The following is a 17,065-nucleotide window of genomic DNA, read 5'->3' as shown; positions in this document are numbered from 1 at the left end:
GATGGTGCAGTTGCTATGGTAACATTTTTTTAACGAGACTAAAAATAATGACTCCTGTGTCTGATTTACTAGGACAAGTCAAGCCTTTCTCCATAACTGTCTGAAAGAATTATCTGTCAGTTGTCACAGATTTATTTCAAATTAAGGGGCACATGGTTTGGGCGCTGAAGTGAAATGTTTTTATTTCTGCCTGACTCTTCCACTTTTGAATATCATAGCTTTGCAGGGCATGGCAGACACATGCCTAATAGAAAGGAACAGAGTAGAGTTTAATGAGTCACAAAGAGGCATTCTTTATTTCAGCTGCATCCTGTATTCTCATTGGAATGAGTCCACAAAGCTGCTGGGTCCCCAGACTCTTCATTTGTAATTCCTGGGGCAGTCACACAGACATGGCCAAGGTTGTTGTTAGCTAAGCTTCAAAGCAACAGCACTTCATTTGTTAGCGCTTGACTTTGTTCCAGAAAAGATTCCTAGGCTCCTGGCCACTGAGTATGCACACGTGTGTCTGTGTGTGTCCATCCCTACACTCCAGTGATGGGAGGATGGAGAAGGGGAGAGGAGAGCTGTTCTACTCGCCAGAGTGTTGTATCATTTAACGAACAGGTATTAAGCAACTACTGTCTCACGCTGGGGTCGCTGGGTTTATTTAAAAAATTAAAATATAATGATGTTGGGAGGTGGTGGGCAGGGGGGGTGAGCTGACAACTGACAATACTCAAAGATTTCTGTCCTCCTTCCTTTCCTTTTCCTACTCCCTCCGTCCCTCCTTTCTGGGATTCTGTATTTTATTGAGCATATCATCGAGTGTTACCATATGTCAGATACATACAAAGAACATTTGATGCACATGTGAACGAAGCTAACAAGCTGTCCTCAAAGTGTCAATAGTCTAATGAGGATGATAAATAAACCAACATATATGGACCTAAAAACTGCATCCTTGGTCATTTACCCCAAAGAAATGGAAATTTATATTCACATAAAAACCTATACATGTTCAAAGCAGCTTTATTCATAATAGCCCCAAACTGGAAACAACTCAAGGGCCCTTCAACAGGTGCATGGTTAAACAAACTGTGGTACATCTGTAACATGGAATACTACTCACCAATAAAAGGGAATAAACACACAGTTTAGATGAATCTCCAGAGCATTATGCTGGGTGGAAAAAGGCTATGTAGTGTCTGACTCCATTGGTATAACATTCCTGAAATAACAAAGTTATAGAAATGGAAACTAGACCAGTGGTTGCCAGGGATTAATAAGGGTCAGGGGTGGGGAGGAAGTGTTATGGTTATAAAAAGACGACATGAAGAATTTTTGCGCTCATGGAAATGTTTTGGGTTTTTTTTGTTTTTTTTTGTTTGTTTGTTTTTGAGTCTCACTCTGTCACCCAGGCTGGAGTGCAGTGGCAGGATCTTGGCTCACTGCAACCTCTGCCTCCCGGGTTCAAGCGATTCTCCTGCCTCAGCCTCCCAAATAGCTAGGATTACAGGTGCACGCCACCACACCTGGCTAATTTTTTGTATTTTAAGTAGAGACGGGGTTTCACCATGTTGGCCAACCTGGTCTTAAACTCCTGACCTCAGGTGATCCACCCACCTCGGCCTTCCAAAGTGCTGGGATTACAGGCATGAGCCACTGCACTCAGTGGGAAATGTTCTGTCTCTTGACTGTAGTGGTGGATACACAAAAGAAAGATAAAATTGCACAGAACTAAACACACGTGTGCACACAAATACAAGTAAAATGGGAACTCTGAACCAGATCAGTCATTGCGTCAGTGCCGTACCCTCATGTGATATCGTATAATAGTTTTGAAAGATGTTATCATTGAGGGAGACTGGGAAAGGGGTACAAGTGGTCTCTCTGTATTCTTATAACTGCATATGAATCTACAATTTTCTCAAAATAAAAAATTTGACTTTTGAAAATTGATATAACAGTAAATGTGATAAGTCTTATGATAAAAATGACAATAGGAGGCTATGGGAGCTTAAACTAAGGTGTGGGGGCTGAACATGGTGGCTCACGCCCGTAATCCCAGCACTTTGGGAGGCTGAGGCAGGCAGATCAACTGAGGTCAGGAGTTCAAGACTAGCCTGGTCAACATGGTGAACCCTGTCTCTATTAAAAATATAAAAATTAGCCAGGTGTGGTGACATGCACCTGTAATCCTAGCTAGTAGGGAGGCTGAGACAGGAGAATCACTTGAACCTAGGAAGTGGAGGTTGCAGTGAGCCAAGATCCTGCCACTGCACTCCAGCCTGGGTGACAGAGTGAGACTCTGTCTCAAAAAAAAAAAAAAAAAAAAAAAAAAAAAAAAAAAAAAAAAGGTGTGGGGAGCAGTGTTGTCAGGAAAGACTTCCTCGAGAGGTGATTCCAGTTATTGAGGGGGTGAGGGGGGGGAGAGAGAGAGAGAGAGAGAGAGAGAGAGAATGAAAGAAAATGTATTCCAGGTAGAAGACACCATATACAGAGCAAGGGCTTTGTCGGTCTTGTTCACCGCTATTTCTCCAATGCCTAGAACACTGCCTGGCTCACAGTTAATTATCAAAAACTGTCGAGTGAATAACTGAACACATGAGTGAGGATGTGATGAGTTTTTCTTTCATCATGATTGAGCATAGAGTATATTCAGGAAGAGCCAGGGCCAAGAATGGAAGGAGCAGGTCGGATACAGATCAGGCACTCTGAAATGTCCCCAGGGTATAGTGAGGAGAAAGACAGAGCAAGCAGACCAGCTGGGGAGGTTGCTACCTAGGTGAATACTTTGCCTACAACTTCAGATACTGAAAGCCCTTCGTGGTAAGTTCTATATCTAAAGGAGAGGTATCCAATAAAGATAGAAGTCACACATGCAATGTTAAATTTTCTAGTAGTCACATTTAAAAAGGTAAAAGAAAAAAAAAAAGCTAAATTAATTTAAATAATCAGTAGGTGATAACTGCTAGAAATAAAATAGATTTTATTTAACCCAACATTACCTAAAATGTCCATGTTTCAACATGTAATCAACATAAAAAGTTATTGATGAAATATTTTACACTCTTCTGACATCCTTTTTTTATATTAAATCTTTAGAATCTGGTTGGCATTGGCTGGTGCAGTGGCTTACACCTGTAATCCTACCACTTTGGGAGGCCAAGGTGGGAAGATCGCTTGAGCTCAGGAGTTTGAGACCAGCCCAGGCAACATGGCAAAAACCTATCTCTACAAAAAAAAAAAAAAAAAATACAAAAATTAGCGGGCATGGTGGCCCACGCCTGTAGTCCCAGCTACTTGGGAGTCTGAGGTGCAAGGACCCCCTGCAGGAGATCGTGGCTGCACTGAGCTGTGATCATGCCACTGCACTCCTCCAGCCTTGGTGAAAGAATCCGGTCGGCACTGATAGCACATATAATTGGCCACACATCTCATTTAAAATAACCACATTTCAAGAGCTACATGTGGTGGCTACCATATTGGACAGTGCTGATGCTGCCCAGTGGCAAGAAGTAATTATTTGAGCTTCTTCTAGACCCTGTTCAAGTAGCTTATCTATTAATTCTTACAACAATAACCACCACAAACCTACAAACTGTTTTATTACCTACCCTTTCTGACAAGTTACACAAATCAACCATGGCTTTCCAGCTAATCAGAGATGGAGCTGGGATTCATTTGGCTCTGGCTGACTGATTTGCACTGTATCAGACTGCTTTAGCCACTCTGTTATACTGCTCCAGTGAGAAACCTTGGCCTAAAGTGAGGGGATCATTAGATCAACCTTATAGAAATATGTGAGTCCTCACCAGCTGAGCCCATGCAGCTGATACATGTGAAATTTCAAAGCTTAAAGCAGTGAGTCCGTAAAAGAGAATTTTTTTTCTGAACTTATCAAAATGCTCATTTACCCAGAATCATGATTTCTGATGTGCTGAACCAAATTACTTGATTTGAAAGTCTCAATCTTTAGAAATATGCCTGTTTGCCTCACTCAATCATTGCTTCTTACCTTAACAACACTGAATAGCCTGCATTGGAGTGATTTATAGATAGAAATTTCTCCTACGCAGAGATGACCCTGACATTTCATGAACAATGAAGCCAGAATCAGGTCCAGAAAAGAAAAACTAATATAATCAAGAAGATGGAGGACTTTTATAATGAAGAATAGGATTGAAAAAAATGCAACCCACTCTGGAGGGATGGAAAATACAACATAAGATCTTGAAGCCATCACAACTGTGCGTGTACTGAACAGCAGCATTTTAACAACTGATGTAAGACCCATTTCTGTCTGTGGCTCCTGGGTCCTGAGTGTCTCTTGGGGTCAGTGGCCCACCTTTGCAAAATGCTGGCCAAAGATTAGACATACAGTTTGAGACTTAAGAGCTGGGTAATGTATAACTCTTAAACTCAAGATTCTGGGTTAACAAGCCATGGATAGAAAACAAACTAGACCCAGGACAGAAAGCTGAAACAGCCTGAATGTTAAGCACATAAACATCTAACACCATTCATTGATTTCCTCACTATCTACTCGATCTCCCTATGTGGATGTCACAGAAAGAGTGCAACCTCATTATGTCCCAAACAAAGTTCATTATCTTTCTCCCCAGGCTCTTTCCCAACCTATTCATCTTATGTTTTTCCTCTCTGTAAACAATACCACCTGAGATTCATTCTAGATACCTCCCTGTCCCATATCCCACCTCCACCACACACACACAATCCTGTGGTTCTGTCTCCCAAATGCCTTGTGACTGACCCAGCCTTCCTAATTCAGAGCCCTTGAAGGCACTTCTTACTGATGCCTCTCCTCTGCCTTCACACTTGCCCTTCCAGCTCCCCAACTCCTGCCTCTGCTTTGCCTCTGCTCATCGTCTAGGACTTGGCTTAGCTGCTGCTTCCTTCTGGAAGCCCGCCCTGATCCTCATCCTCCAAGTCTGAGGTGGGCACCCAGGCCATGTGCTCTCATCATGCCAAGTACCTCCCCTACAGCAGTTCCTTTCACACTGCATCATCAGTGAGTGATAGCTCATTTGTCTCTAACCCCTGTTAGACCATTAGCTCCAAGTACCTATGCCCGCCATGACTCTCCTGCCCACTCTTACATACCCTATGCCTGCACACAGTAGCCAATAAACACTTAAGGAAATGACTGACTAAATGATTGTGGAGAATACTAAATACCACTTATTCTCATTTTCTCCTGACTCATATCTTTGTCAGTCTCCATTAAAGTTCGGCAAATACTTCCAGAACAGCAAATAGTCAATCCAAAAAGACTTGCCTTCCCATATCTAAATGAGAACTCAGTGGACCAGTACAGATGCCATCATGAAACACCAAGATCTTTGTGTTGGTGCAGTGTAGGACCCACACATGGGGGTGTGAGCTTACCCAGGCAACAAGTGGTCCTGGAAGCATTAGGCTCAGGCAACAGGGTCAGCACCCACTTCCTATTATCTTCTTTCCCATCCACAGGACATTAAACCTGATCACTTTCACCCCACCACCAATTTGAACCAATTCCTCCTTGTGAATGGTCAGCATACACATCTGCTTCTTGGCATTTTGCTCTGTTTGGCTGGGTGTTATGACACTAACTTCAATTATTTCAGGGAGAAAAAAAATTTTCCCTCTTTGCAGCTTGAAATATCTCATCAATGAGGAGAGTATGGAAATTAGATTTGATTGACAGCCAGCTATTTGCTTCTACCACTTCTGCCATTCTGTAGCTTTCTTTGGATAAAGGAGTTTGGGCTCTTCTGACAGCCCAGTGGGCAATGACCTAACTTTAATAATCCTCTCCCCTCAGGGGGAAAAGTAAAGAAGGAAACTTCATAATGAAATTACTGTGCCTCAAAGATGTAGTAACTAGATTCTTCCTTTTTGCATTGTTCGTGTCCGGGGCTCTGGAAACAAGATACACATTTCAGGCATGCCTAACACTTATTCATGCTCTATTTTCTGCACTGCCTTGAAGATAGATAAGGCCTTCAGCAGACTAGGCCAAGAGTATGAAGTCTGAGAAATACTATTGAAACACACACACACACACTCAGTTCAACTCTATTCATCACATAAAATTATGGATTTAATTTCTCAATTCAAAATATTACAAGAGCCTTTTATTTTTAGACTCCCATGTAATCTTTTTCTTCCCCCAATATTTTGATCAGGATTGGCTGCGGTCGGGGTGTTTATCTCCCATTCTCACTTCTCCATGGCAGGCAAGAGGGAAAAGTCTGGGCAGGATACATGTGGCCTCTGTCTCTCTACTCCACACTCCCACCCTGAGTCTCTTATCTGAGTGGTGAGATTGGAAAATAAACATGGTGACTCAATATCTTGGAGATTTTAAAATTCAGGAAGATTTATCTGTTAGAATGGTTTTGGCTGCAAGCTACAGGTGCAAGCCACTGAGGGGGCATAAACTTACTTCAGTTTAAGTAACAAGAAGCCCAGAGTCAGGGAGATCTGCCATTGGTGTTGCTGCTCTACAATGTCATCAAGGACCCAGATGCTTTCCTTTTTTCTGTTCTGCCATCCTCAGCGTGTTGACATGCCTCCCCACCTCCAGCCTTAGTGTCCTGAAACCACAATGGCTAAAGCAAAAAGAAAGGGAATCAAGAGAGGAAGGTATCTTGTTCCAAACATCTCTCTTTCTTTCTTTCTTTTTATTTTTTTTTTATTTATTTATTTATTTATTTATTTATTTTATTTTATTTTTGAGATGGGGTCTCGCTCTGTTGCCCAGGCTGGAGTGCAGTGGCGCAATCTCGGCTCACTGCAAGCTCCGCCTCCTGGATTCTCACCATTCTCTTGACTCAGCCTCCCAAGTAGCTGGGACTACAGGTGCCCACCACCATGCCTGGCTAATTTTTTGTATTCTTAGTAGAGACGGGGTTTCACCATGTTAGCCAGGATGGTCTCAGTCTCCTGATCTCATGATCCGCCTGCCTCAGCCTCCCAAAGTGCTGGGATTACAGGTGTGAGCCACCGCACCTGGCCACCAAGCATCTCTCTTTCAAAAGAGGAAAAGTCTTACAGAAGTTTCCTGCAGATTTCCTCCTAATCACATGATCTAGGTATCAAGGAAGGCTGAGAATAACAGTACCAGGCATTTTCAGCCTCTATAGTTGGAGACCAGATCTGCTGGCGAGGGATAAAAACAGGGAATAGCTGTAAGGTAGATAACCACCAGTGTCTGTCAAATGTGTAGCTTTAATTCAGGGCAAAGGCCATTTGACTACATATCAAGCTATGCTCTCTCATTTAACTTCATTCAATAAGAAAGCCAATATTTTTATCTCCTCCTGTCAGATTCTTGCATCTTATTTTTCTATTAGTCCCAACCTCAGAGCAAAGAAAGGAACACAATTACTTATTATCTCTGAACACTAACAATTACTGCTAGAAGCATTGTTGACTGTAGGCAAATCAACCACCACCCATCTTTGAGCCACAATGTCTGTATCTGAAAAGCAAGGGGGCTGGATGAAAGCATCTTCAATGCCCTTTCCAGCCCTGACAGTTTATGATTCCATGACTGTGCATTCAAATGCCTCCATGCAGTGAATCAAATCATAAGCACCCTAAAAAAATGTTATGAAAGGAAGAAATTTGACTCACATTGACTCACATTGGCCTTAGGGAATCAAAAATAGTAAATAATAATGAACTTTGAAACCAGTGTCAGTTTAATAAAAATAAGAACTTACAAATGTGCCCCAGGCATGTTATTGAAGATAGCCATGTAATAGGCTTACAAGACTTTAGGAAAATTGCTGCTGCCTTGAGAATGAGTTTTATAAGGCAAGCAGAATGACAAGGCACTAAAATGGATCTCTCCTTCATCAATTTCATTAAGCAATCATTAAGAGACAATGACCTGTCTTGTAGTGCCACCATCTTCAAGATGTGACCTATAAAACAATCATGTAAGGGAAAGAGGGAGCCTGGAGAATTGTGTAAACCTGAAAGTGGGTACATCATTTTCACCCACATTACACTGGCCATAACTAAGTCTTATGGCCCTGACCAAACTGCAAATAAGGCTAGGGAATAAAGTTGTCCTACCTATCCAAGAAGATGAAATAAATTGGTGAACACACAATTATTGTTCCCACCATAGCTTCTTCACATTTCTATGGAGCAATGCCTTCAAATTCTAATGAAAATGATTTTTATCTCCAAATTCTATACCCAACCAAACCTTCAGTCAAGCATGAGAGTAGAATAAAAAAAAAGTACAGACATGAGAGATCTCAAAAATTGTATACTCCACACACCCTTTCTCAGGAAACTACCACATAATGTAAACAAGGAAGTATATAAAGGAAGAAGAAACTATCTAACATAGGAATCAGGGATCCAATGTAGGAAAGAATTGAAGTCCAGAAATAATAGCCGTGTAATAGGTCTAAAGAGCAGCAAATCTAAACTGGAGCAGCAGGGTAACTGCATTTGAAGGATGTGGAAAGAGGAAATGGGCTGGTGACCTATTCTATCACCTGGCCTTATCTTATACTGCTCGCTCATCTTCCATAATAGGAAGTCATCAAATAAATCCTAAAATTTATAAATCAATAAATAGCAGTATAGGCATATTACTTGGGAATGGAGAAGTAAATTCCAAAAGAAACAGCTAAAAAGAGTTGAAAATGGTTGCCCCAGGATAGCTGTACCTAGAGGAGAGGGGAAGGTGGAGTAAGAGAATGCCATTTTTTATTGTAACTCTTGGTGTAGTATTTGACTTTTTAACCACGTAATATATTTTTGTGCTAAAAGATTTGACATGTTTTTAAGTAAAGATGAGAGAGGGAGATAGAAGTTTTTATAATCTTGAGAATAGGGAGGATCGTGGCAGACAGGAGGGAGGGAGGACTAGATTGCAGTTCCTACTCAGACAGAGCATCATGTGGAGTCTCGCATCATAAACTTTTGCTCCAGAACTACCGCAGGAATACATCAGGAAAGCTGAGAGAACCCGCAGGCCCTCTGAAGGAAGTGTACTGTTCCTGCAGGACCCAAGAGGCACCCCAAATACTGTGAGTGCCCAAACTGTGGAAGTGGGAAAGGGGAATTGTCCACCCCCAAACACACACCCTCAATGGGGAACCCGAAGGCCTAGATTATGGAAGAAGATTCTGATCTTACCTGGAGCTGAGTCCATTTAGAGAGCCCAGCGAAATACATGGGTAGAGGAAGCAGCGGGAAAAGCCTGGTGAGCTCTCTGGGTCCTCTAAGAAGCAATTTCTGCCTGGCCTCACAGGAGTACTTGGGAAGGACTGCCAGAGGCACTGGGAAAAGGCCATAGGGAGAAGGAAACCTCCAGCTAACTTTGTAGCAATTCCAACCAAACGAGAAGTCTCCTGGCCAGAACTCGGGGGTGGGCTTGAATCTGGGGTACAGACCACAGGCAGGGAAGGGTGAAAGCCCCACTTGCTTTCGCAGTGGGGAGGCGGGTAGCTTGGGGCAAGTTCTCAGTCCTGCTCACCCACTGCCTGGAAACAGACTCGGTGCTGTTGCAGGGGGCACGGTGGGAGTGAGATCAGCCTTTTGGATTGCATGGGAGCTAGGTGAGGCCTATGGCTGCCATCTTTCCCCAATTTCCCTGACAACATGCATGACACAGCAGAGGTAGCCATAATCCTCCTGGGAACATAACTCCATTGACCTGGGAACCACATCCGCTTCAGCAAGACCCACCCAAGGAGAGTTTGAGCACAGACACTCCTAGCCCTGCCCCCACCAGATGGTCCTTCCCTAACCACTCTGGTAACTGAATACAAAGGGTATATACTTTTGAGAGTTTTAGGGCCCTGCCCACCACCTGATCCTCCCCATACTACCACAGCTGACACTCTCTTGAAAGCACCACCACCTTCCAGCAGGAGGCCAACCAGCACAAAAATAGTGCATTAAACAACCAAAACTAAGGACCCTCACAGAGTCCATTTCATCCCTCTGCCACCTCCACAAGAGCAGGTGCTCATATCCACGACTGAGAGACCCACAGATGGTTCACATCACAGGGCTCTGTGTAGGTAACCCCTAGTACCAACCCGGAGCCTGGTAGACATGCTGGTGGCTCGATCCAGAAGAGAAAGAGCAATCACTACAGCTTGGCTCTCAGGAAGACACATCCTTAGGAAAACTGGGAGAATACTACATCAAGGGAACACCCCATAGGACGAAAGAATCTGAACAACAGCCTTTAGCCCTAGACCTTCTCTCTGACAGAGCCTACCCAAATAAGAAGGAACCAGAAAACCAACTCTGGTAACATGACAAAACAAAGTTTTTTAACACCCCCAAAATATCATACTAGCTCACCAGCAATGGATCCATACCAAGAAAAAAATCTCTGATTTATCTGAAAAAAGAATTCAGAAGGTCGGTTATTAAGCTAATCAAGGAGGCACCAGAGAAAAGTGACACCCAATTTAAGGAAATTTTTAAAAAATGATACATGAGGAGAGAAATCTTCAGTGAAATAGATAGCATAAATAAAAAATAATCAAAACTTCAGGAAACAATAGACACACTTACAGAAATGCAAAAACAAAAAATGTTCCGGAAAGTCTCAGCAATAGAACTGAACAAGCAGAAGAAAGAACCACAGAGCTCAAAGACAAGGTTTTTGAATTAACCCAATCCAACAAAGACAAAGAAAAATGAATACAAAAATAAGAACAAAGCCTCCAAGAAGTCTGGGATTATGTTAAATGACCAAACCTAAGACTAACTGGTGCTCCTGAGGAACAAGAGAAATCTAAAAGTTTAGAAAACATATTTGGGAGAATAATTGAGGGAAACTTCCCCAGCCTTGCTAGAGACCTAGACATCCAAATACAAGAAGCTCAAAGAACACCTGGGAAATTCATCACAAAAAGATCATCACCTAAGCACATATTCATCCATTTATCTAAAGTCAAAGCAAAGGAAAGAATGTTGAGGGCTGTGAGGCAAAAGCATCAGGTAAACTATAAAGGAAAACCTATCAGATTAACAGCAGATTGTTCAGCAGAAACCCTACAAGCTAGAAGGGATTGGGGCCCTATCTTCAGCCTCCTTAAAACAAAACAATTATCAGCCAAAAATCTTGTATGCAGTGAAATTAAACTTCATAAATGAAGGAAAGATACAGTCTTTTTCAGATAAACAAATGCTGAGAGAATTCCCCACTATCAAGCCAGCACTACAAAAATTACTAAAAGGAGTTCTAAATCTTGAAACAAATCCTGGAAACACATCAAAACAGAACCTCCTTAAAGCATAAACCACACAGGACCTATAAAACAAAAATACAATTAAAGAAAAAAAAGGTATATAGGCAACAAGTAGCATGATGAATGGAATAGTACCTCACATCTCTATACTAACATCGAATGTAAATGGCCTAAATGCTCCACTTAAAAGATGCAGAATGGCAAAATGGATAAGAATTCACCAACCAACTATCTGCTGCTTTTGAGAGACTCACCTAACACATAAGAACTCACATAAACTTAAGGTAAAGGGGTGGAAAAATACATTCCATGCAAATGGACACCAAAAGTGAGCAGGATTCTTATAACAGACAAAACAAACTTCAAAGCAACAGCAGTTAAAAGAGACAAAGAGGGACATTATATAATGATAAAAGGACTAGTCCAACAGGAAAATATTACAATCTTAAATATATATGCACCTAACACTGGAGCTCCCAAATTTATAAAACAATTATTACTAGGCCTAAGAAATGAGAGAGAGAGCAACACAATAATAGTGGGGGACTTCAACACTCCACTGACAGCACTAGACAGACCATCAAGACAGAAAGTCAACAAAGAAACAATGGATTTAAACTATAACCTAAAACAAACTGACTTACCAGATACTTACAGAATATCCTACCCAACAACTGCAGAATAGACGTTCTGTTCATCAGTGCATGAAACATTCTCCATGATAGAGCAAACAACAGACCACAAAACAAGCCTCAGTAAATTTAAGAAAATTGAAATTATATCAAGCATTCTCTCAGACCACAGTGGAATAAAACTGGAAATCAATTCCAAAAGGAACCTTCAAAACCATGCAAATCCATGGAAATTAAATAACCTGCTCCTGAATGATCATTGAGTGAACAATGAAATCAAGATGGAAATTTAAAAATTCTGAATGACAATAGTGACACAATCTATCAAAACCTCTGAGATACAGCAAAGGCAGTGCTAAGAGGAAAGTTCAAAGCCCTAAATCCTACATCAAAAAGTCTGAAAGGGCATAAACAGAAAATCTAAAGTCACACGTCAAGGAACTAGAGCAAGAAGAACAAACCAAACCCAAACCCGGAAGAAGAAAGCAAATAACCAAGATCAGGGCAGAACTAAATGAAATTCAAACAAACAAACAAACAAAAAAATACAAAACATAAATTAAACAAAAAGCTGGTTCTTTGAAAAGATAAATAAATTTGAGAGAAAGATTAACCAAGAAGAGAAGACAGAAAATCCAAATAAGCTCAATTAGAAACAAAACAGGAGAGGCCGGGCGCGGTGGCTCAAACCTGTAATCCCAGCACTTTGGGAGGCCGAGACGGGCGGATCACGAGGTCAGGAGATCGAAACCATCCTGGACGGTGAAACCCCGTCTCTATTAAGAAATACAAAAAACTAGCCGGGCGAGGTGGCGGGTGCCTGTAGTCCCAGCTACTCGGGAGGCTGAGAGAATGAACCCGGGAGGCGGAGCTTGCAGTGAGCTGAGATCCGGCCACTGCACTCCAGCCTGGGTGACAGAGCGAGACTCCGTCTCAAAAAAAAAAAAAAAAAAAAGAAACAAAACAGGAGATATTACAACTGACACCACAGAAATACAAAAGATCACTCAAGGCTACTATGAACACCTTTATGCACATAAAACTAGATAACCTAGAGAAGATGGATAAATTCCTGGAAAGACACAACTCTCCTGGCTTAAATCAAGAAGAATTAGATATGCTGAACAGACCAATACCAAGCAGCAAGATTGAAATGGTAATTTAAAAATGACCAACAAAACAATTCCAGGACCAGACAGATTCACAGCAAAATCCTACCAGACATTCAAAGAAGAATTGGTACCAATACTACTGACACTATTCCACAAGAGAAAGAGGAAATCCTCTCTAAATCATTCTATGAAGCCAGTATCACCCTCATACAAAAACCAGGAAAGTACATAACCAAAAAAGAAAACTATAAACCAATATCCTTGATGAACATAGATGCAAAAATCCCTAAGAAAATACTAGCTAACTGAATCCAACAACATATCAAAAACATAATCTACCATGATCAAGTGGGCTTCATACCAGGGATGTAGGGATGGCTTAATATGCAAGTCAATAAATGTGATACACCACTTAAACATAATTAAAAACAAAAATCACATGATTATCTCAATAGATACAGAAAAAGCATTCAACAAAATCCAGCATCCCTTTATGATTAAAACTCTCAGCAAAATCGGCATACAAGGGACATACCTCAATGTAATGAAATCAATCTATGACAAACCCACAGTCAACACAATATTGAATAGAGAAAAATTGAAAGCATTCCCTCTGACAACTGGAAGAAGACAAGAATACCCATTCTCACCACTTCTCTTCAACACAGCACTGGAATTCCTAGCCAGAGCAGTCAGACAAAAGAAAGAAATAAAGGGCATCCAAATTGGTAAAGAGGAAGTCAAGTTGTTGCTGTGTGCTGATATGACTGTATACCTAGAAAACCCTAAAGAGTCCTCCAAAAAGCTCCTAGAACTGATCAGAGAATTCAGCAAAGTTTCCAGATACAAAATTAACATACACAAATTGGTAGCTCTCCTATACACCAACAGCAACCAAGCTGAGAATCAAATCAGAATTCAACCTCTTTTACAATAGCTGCAAAAAAAGAAAAGAAAAGAAAAGAAAAAAACTTAAGAATATAGCCATCCAAGGAGGTGAAAGATGAAAGACCTCTACAAGGAAAACTACAAAACACTGTTGAAAGAAATCATAGATGACACAAACAAATGGTAACACATCCCATGTTCATGAATGGGTAGAATAAATATCATGAAAATGACTATATTGCCAAAAGCAATCTACAAATTCAATGCAATGCTCATCAAAATGCCACCATCATTCTTCACAGAACTAGAAAAAACAATCCTAAAATTCATATGGAACCAAAAAGGAGCCTGCATAGCTGAAGCAAGACTAAGCAAAAAGAACAAATCTGGAGGCATCACATTACCTGATTTCAAACTATACTATAAGGCCATAGTCACCAAAACAGCATGGTACTGGTACAAAAATAGGTACAAACACTAATGGAATAGAATAGAGAACCCAGAAATAAACCTAAATACTTACAGCCAACTGATCTTTGACAAAGCCAACAAAAACATAAAGTGGGGAAAGGACACCCTATTCAACAAATGGTGCTGGCATAACTGGCAAATCACATGTAGGAGAATGAAACCAGATCCTCATCTCTCACCTTGTACAAAAATCAACACAAGATAGATCTAGGAATTAAACCTAAGGCCTGAAACTATAAAAATTCTGGAAGATAACATCAGAAAATCCCTTCTAGACATTGGCTTAGGCAAAGATTTCATGACCAAGAGCCCAAAAGCAAATGCAGTAAAAACAAAGATAAATAGCTGGGACTTAATTAAACTAAAGAGCTTTTGCACGGTGAAAGGAACAGTCAGCAGAGTAAACAGACAACCCACAGAGTAGGAGAAAATCTTCACAATCTGTACATCAGACAAAGGACTAATCTTCAGAATCTATAATTAACTCAAACAAATTAGCAAGAAAAAAAAATCCCATCAAAAAGTGGGCTAAGGACATGAATAAACAGTTCTCAAAAGAAGATATACAAATGGCCAACAAACATATGAAAAAATGCTCAACATCACTAATGAGCAGGGAAATGTAAATCAAAACTACAATGTGATATCACCTTACTCCTGCAAGAATGGCCATAATCAAAAAATCAAAAAATAATAGATGCTGGCATGGATGCAGTGAACAGGGAACACTTTTATACTGCTGGTGGGAATGTAAACTAATACAATCACTATGGAAAACAGTGTGAAGATTCCTTAAAGAACTAAAAGTAGAACTACCACTGGATCCAGCAATCCCACTACTGGGTATCTACCCAGAGGAAAAGAAGTCATTATGTGAAAAAGATGCTTGCACACACGTTTATAGCTGCACAATTCGCAACTACAAAAATGTGAAACCAACCCAAATGCACATCAGTCAACGAGTGGATAAATAAACTGCATATATACATATAAGATGGACTACTACTCAGCCATAAAAAGGAATGAATTAATGGCATTCCTAGCAACCAGGATGAGATTGGAGACTATTCTTCTAAGTGAAGTAACTCAGGAATGGAAAACCAAACATCGTATATTCTCACTCATAAGTGGGAGCTAAGCTATGAGGATGCAAGGGCATAAGAATGACACAATGGACTTTGGGGACTTAGGGAGAAAGAACGGGAAGGGGGTGAGGGATAAAAGACTACAAATTGGGTGCAGTGTATACCGCTTGGGTGATGGGTGCACCAAAATCTCACGAATCACCACTAAAGAAGTTATGTAACCAGATACCACCTCTTCCCCTATAAGCTATGGAAATAAAAAAATTAAAAATAAATAAATATGTTTTTATAATCTTTTCCTTTATTCTACCCAAAAGTCTCACCTAGGCCCTTATTATGACCTCAAAAGGTCAAAGAGAGAAAAAGGAAACAAGGCAAATGTGCACATACATAACACCTTTTTTGAACCCCAAGCAGAATATTTTCTCCTTCATCCAATTTAAAAAAAAAAAAAAAAAAAAACTTGCCAATGCCCCCGCCTTCCTGAAGAAATTCAAGGGGAAAAGGGAAAGGGCTGGTCACAATACATCTGGTCTGAATTTGTCTGTTCTCACACTGATATAAAGAAATACCTAAGTCTGGGTAATTCATAAAGAAAAGAGGTTTAATTGGCTCATGGTTCCACAGGCTGTACAGGAAGTATGGCTGGGGAGGCCTTAGGAAATTTACAATCATGGTAGAAAGTGAAGGGGAAGCAGGCACATCTTACATGGCTGGAGAGGGAGGAAGAGAGAGAGAAGGGAGGTATCTCACACTTTTAAACAACCAGATCTCATAAGAACTCTATCACAAGAATAGCACCTGGGAGCCAGGCATGGTGGTTCACACTTGTAATCCCAGCACTTTGGGAGGCCAAGGTGGACAGATCACCTGAGGTCGGGAGTTCGAGATCAGCCTGACCAACACGGAGAAACCCCATCTCTACTAAAAATACAGAATTAGCTGGGCATGGTGGCACATGCTTGTAATCCCAGCTACTTGGGAGGCTGAGGCAGGAGAATTGCTTGAACCTGGGAGGCGGAGGTTGTGGTAAGCCAAGATGGTGCCATTGCACTCCAGCCTGGGTGACAAGAGTGAAATTCTGTCTCAAAAAAAAAAGAATAGCACCTGGGGGAAAATCCACCGCCATGATCCAATCACCTCCCACCAGGTCCCACTTCCAACATGGGGGATTACAATTCGACATGAGATTTGGGTGGGGACACAAATCCAAACCATATCAGGGCCACAGACAGAGCCCCTCGAATATCAGTAGTGATCCCATGTACATTGGTCCTCTCCTCCACTGTACCAAAAAAAGTATAAGATATTTTACGCATTTTTCTGAAATCAAGAGGCACTATATCCTTCTTATCTAATGACTTCATAAACCTCTCAAAAAAATTTTTTTGACCCATAAATTTTTGGGTGGCTAATACCTGTAATCCCAGCCCTTTGGGGGGCCAACGTGGGAGGACCACTTCAGCCCAGGAGTTTAAGATCAGCCTAAGCAACACAGTGAGACCTTATCTCCACAAAAGATTAAAAAATTAGGTAGTGCATGCCTGTGGTCCCAGCCTACTAGGAAGGCTGAGGTGGGAGGATCACTTGAGCCTGGGAGGTTGAGGCCACAGTGAACTGTGATCACACCACTGCACTCCAGTCTGGGT

This window comes from Macaca thibetana, chromosome 7 (assembly GCF_024542745.1).
Source record: "Macaca thibetana thibetana isolate TM-01 chromosome 7, ASM2454274v1, whole genome shotgun sequence".
NCBI lineage: Eukaryota > Metazoa > Chordata > Mammalia > Primates > Cercopithecidae > Macaca > Macaca thibetana.
This window is presented reverse-complemented; position numbering follows the sequence as displayed.